Below are 4,999 nucleotides of genomic sequence, written 5' to 3' on the forward strand. Positions count from 1 at the left end.
CCCCACTGGGAAGTTATGCATGCTAACCAGGGCCCTCCAACAGGAGAAGGAGAAAGCACAGTGTGCACTGCCCTGAGTGAAAGCAGGAGGGGCTCAGCCCCATGCAGAGTGCAACAGTGGCAGCCATGAGACAGATACCATAAATGGGTGTGCGTCTGACCACGAGCTGGATCCAAAAATCAGCTGGCAGGCCATAATTTTGCCCACCCATACGGGCTGCGAGCAGCTGCAGCACGGAGCACCAGGGGGGCCGTTTTTCCCCATGCACACTGGGCAGCACAGAGGCAGCAGTGGCAGCCACACCACAGCCTGCCGTGGCATGAGCTCCAGGCGGACAGCAGTAGCAGCAAACACTGCCCAGCGTGGCAAGGGGGGGAGGGGGTGCTTTCTTCCACACCTTGCAGCTGCTGTTGCTGCAGCACAGCCCAGACAGGCAAGCCCGGAGCTGGTGCGGGACCCAGGCTGGCAATGCGTTACAAGCTGGTGCTAAGCAGGGGAAAAAGTGGCCCAACTGGCGCCCTGTGCTGCAGCTGCTCGCAACCCACATGGGGCTGCCTGTGCTTGCTCAGGACAGCCCCATGCAGACTGCACCAGGGAGCGCCATCCATGGGGTAGGGGAGGGGCCACTTTCCCCCCCACACTCAGCACCAGCTCGTTCCCTGATGGTGAGCACGGGGTCAAGGCTGCACACTGCCCCCCCACCTGTGCGACAGGGCTGGGGGGGGCACTGGGAGTGAACAGGTGCCGGAGCCAGCAGGAGCACAGGGCCCACACCAGTGTCTCGGGGCCAGCGCTGGCAGAGCCCAGAGCAAGGCAGCAGGAGTACAGGGTCCTGGCTGGCAGGGGCTCTATGGAGGTGGGCCAGCTCCCCCCTCTCCCTGTTGGTGCAGCCCAGCCCAGCTTCACAGACCCCTGCCAGCCTGCACCCCACTCTGGATCCCACCAGTGCTGGCCTTGGGACACTGGTCCCAAGACATTGGGACACTGCCCCAAGATGTTGACCAGGGGGCAGGGCTACACACGCAGCCTTTGACAGCTTGCCAAAACTGGGTAAGTGGCCCCCTGCGCGAAATAATTGCCCGCCCCTGCTTATGAGGATAGGCTCAAAGTATGAGAGTTATTTGGTTTGGAAACAAGACAACTGAGTGCGATTCAATAAGTCTTTAAATAGCTGAAAAGGCAGTTATATGGCCAGTTTTGATAACAGTCTTCAGATACCTGAAGGATGGTTATGTGGAAGATCAATATAAATTTGTCTTTGTTGCTGCAGGGGACAGAACAAGGAGCAATGGTCTCAAATTGCAACAGAAGAAAAATCGGGATGGATATATTTTGAAGAACTCTCTCATTAGGAGGGTGGTTAAGCTTTGGAACAAGTTACTCAGTGTGGTTGTGGAATCTCCATCCTTGGATGTTTTAAAGAACTTGTTTGACAAACAGGTGAGTGGGATTGGTTTAGTCAGCGACTGATTCTGCCTTGAGCAGGGGATTGGACTAGATGACCTCCCAAGGTCCCTTTCAACCCTGCTATGGTGTGATTCTATGATCTTTCAGCACCACTGTCTACTTCGCAACTTAACTGTACTCTGGTTAACTGCACAAGTCATTGCATCTGTATGCTTTGTAACTTAACTGTGCTCAAACTGACCCAGAAAGAACAAACAGCTGTCAAAAGGCTGTTCTAAGAATCACTGAAAATGAGGGAAGCCGGACAATTTTGAGGCTGCCAATACCACAGCACAGGGAGCACTGTACTCAAGAGGCACGGTTTACACTGTTAGGATAAGTGCATGGCGCTTTTTGTCCTCAGGCTATTCACTTAAACAGGGTACTTGCTGGTTGTGCTCATGTGAAGTAGACTAAAATTTGTTAATTTATCAAATTCATTTCCTCATCTTCCCAGATGACTTCCACTATTTCAAATGCATGCTGCATCCCAAACATCCATTCCAGCTAACAAAGCATTAAGACGGTACCCCGGTGTTATAGATCTGTCCGCTATATTTTAGATAACACCCACATAAATACTTACCATTTTATTTATCATCTATTAGAGCAACAGCAAGGTTGGGATAGACTTGGATAAACTTTCAGATGCAGTATATTCTTTTTCAAGTTGATCTAAGGGTGATACAAGCTTCTACTACCTAACCGTATCCAAGAAACTCTTTGGTTGCTTTTACTTTTCTATCTTCAGTAATGAAGCTCCAAATCATTTTCTGGATTGTCTAATGAATCGTGTATCACTCTAACTTTGAAGGAAAATGAATTTACTGTTTGTTTAGTTGTGACCTTTCACAGTTCCTGTTCAGATGGTTTCATTATAAATGTACTAAAATTAAATGAATTAAAAAGGCAAAAGGCCTCTTACTCATTAAAGTCATTGGTTATAGAAATCCTGTAAATGTTTGATTTTTTTTTTTTAAACCAAGGGTACCCGGTATAAATGCAGCTGGAATTCCCTCAAGTAACTTGTAGGTCATACTTGGAGGGCAATAACAATTTTACTGCACAACCTACATTCTAGAGTCAATTAATACAACATCATCAGAAAGTTTATGCATGGATTATTAAGAAACATGACATCTCAGGAGTCTCAACGTTAAAATACAGGACCAAGAACCCAAGGATCTGGGCTTCTTTTAGAAGTCTGTTTTAAGTTGCAACAAATCTAAACAAGTCCTTAAGTATGAATGGACTTCACACAAAAGCATGGTAACAATAAGAAGGGACAATCGTCATGGGTCAGCAAAACTGCTCCAACTTCAACCCTGGATGAAGCTGCTTTAAAGTTGGAGTGGTTTTGCTACATTTGAATTGTACTTGGCTCATTCACACAACAATGAGAACATAACAGCTGTTGCCCTTTTGAAATGTTCTGCTTTTGAAAGAGCTCCAAACTCCATATGTACATATGTCCATACCCACACAGAGCCCTTTGCATGAGAGAAGAGTTAAGGAGTTGCTCAGAAACTAAGTGCAGCAAGACAGTCTAGTTGGAATTCAGACATTTTGGACATGAAACTAGGGGTACATGGAGCCTTGGCAGGTGAAATGGGCAGCTCAGCCTGCAGGAACTTAGTATGTGACACTGGAAACTGACAAACTTTTTCACCTTTCTTTTGTTATCTTCTGATAATGTAAATGCAGGAAACACTTTCTTCTGTTTGTGTTTAAACAATGATAGACTGAAAAAAGTGTACACACTCTAAGGAAACAGCATTAGTCTCTTGTACTAATACAGGAATAAAAGTAAAGGTTGAATACAAATATTCCCTTCCCCTGCCAGAGGAAATCATGCCTGTGCTGAGACGTACTGTTAAAAAAGTGACACCAAATACATCTTTCTTTAAGAAAGGGAATTGTCTCTATACCAGTGGTTCATAACCTTTTTAGCCTCAAGGCACCCTTCCACAACTTTCTAAATGTTATGTCACCACAGTTAAAAATCAAATGTAGCTTGCTGGATTCAGGAAGAATGTGGAGGGTGGCCTTGGAGCTAAAAATGGTGAGAATCACCAATCTAGTTGGTGTCAGTTAAGGGCCAAGAAGGCAGCACCTCATCCTCCGTGACCTGTTCTTGCCACTGTCTGCAACCTCCCAACCTCTGGTCTACACCTAAGGGAGCTATGGCAGCCCCAGCTACTGAGGCTGCTTCCGAAAGGTCCCACATGCCAGTAACTACCACCTCAGCCACTCCTGCCAGCCCCAGGAGCATGGGAGAAGGAGGGGACGAGCTAAGGAGGTTCCATCTGTGTGTTCACTAGCCTGCTTGCAGCAGAGTGGGCGGCTGAGAGGGCTGGAGGGCATCACAGGAACTGCCTGGGAATGGGGAAGGCAGCACCAATGGAGCAGTCCCCAGAGAAGCAGCCACAGGCATTGCTGGAGCAGCTGGGGCAGTCGCCCAGGGAGCCAGATGGGGGATGGAGAATATTTACCTCCTTGCACAGAAGAATCTCACAATACACTTCTGTCGCTCTCACAGCACACCCTTTGGGAACCACTGAAGGTAATAAACCTGTGTTCAGAGATAATATGCTTTGGCTACAGCTCCACGTGACTGTTACTATGCTCATTATCATATTATTTTTGCATAGAATATGCCCCCTCCCCCAAATAAGATATACACCTTATTTTTGATAGGCAGAATAAAAAAAAAAGATTTCTCTGAAGTAATGGATGCAGATAGCAGGGACAAAACCTAATCTTCAGATGACTAGCCCCAGAATGCACCACGAGCAATGGGCACTAGACAGAACAAGCAGCCCAAAGTAAGCATAAAGACAGGTCTGGGGCATTGCCTGTACAGCTGCTCACACCCCTCAGAGCAGGCAATTATTTCATCTGGAGGGCCACTTAAGGAGCTTTGGTGAGCTTTAGTTGCCCCACACCCAGGTCCCCTTCTTGGGACCAGAAGTTGCACCCCTGACCTCTGGCACCAAAGTCCCTCCACTGCCTCCCAGAAATACTCTTTTTTTTCAGTGTGGGGGGAGGGGTTGTCATCTTAGAACCACAAAAAACCAAATCATACACTAAAAAAGGCAAACACCTACTATAACATTTTAATTTTATTACAAAAATATGTCATTATTTGTATTTGCATAGTGTATACGGAGATGACTGCATAATACCTCAAAAATAAATTCTTTGTCCTTTATATTGTGTGCAGCAAGGGGTGGGAGTGTGTGGTATGGGAATGTGTTTAAATGTGCATGATGGGGGGTGTATATGTGGGGGATGGTGGGAGCAAGGTGTGGGTGGGTATGTGGCATTTGTGGGGTGTGACAGAGGATGCGCGCGCGCACACACACACACACACACACACACACACAACCTAGGTGTTCAGGGGAGGGATGGATGCACACACATAACCACACACATGGGACCCAGGCATCTGGGACATGCACACACACACCCTGGGGGGCAGGCATTGCTGGGAACCCAGACGCCTGGGTCCCCACCCCACAAGAGCTGGCCCAGCGGCAAGTACCCAGCAGGT

At 47.6% G+C, this 4,999-nt stretch overlaps 1 protein-coding gene across 3 annotated transcripts in view; it reads right to left on the reverse strand.

Moving 5' to 3' along the window:
* Nucleotides 1–4,999, reverse strand: part of XPO4 (exportin 4) — a 143,665-nt gene that overhangs the window by 121,587 nt on the left and 17,079 nt on the right. The gene's annotated exons all lie outside the window — the stretch shown is intronic.

Source organism: Gavialis gangeticus, unplaced genomic scaffold (assembly GCF_001723915.1).
Source record: "Gavialis gangeticus isolate Ggan-Ray unplaced genomic scaffold, GavGan_comp1, whole genome shotgun sequence".
NCBI lineage: Eukaryota > Metazoa > Chordata > Crocodylia > Gavialidae > Gavialis > Gavialis gangeticus.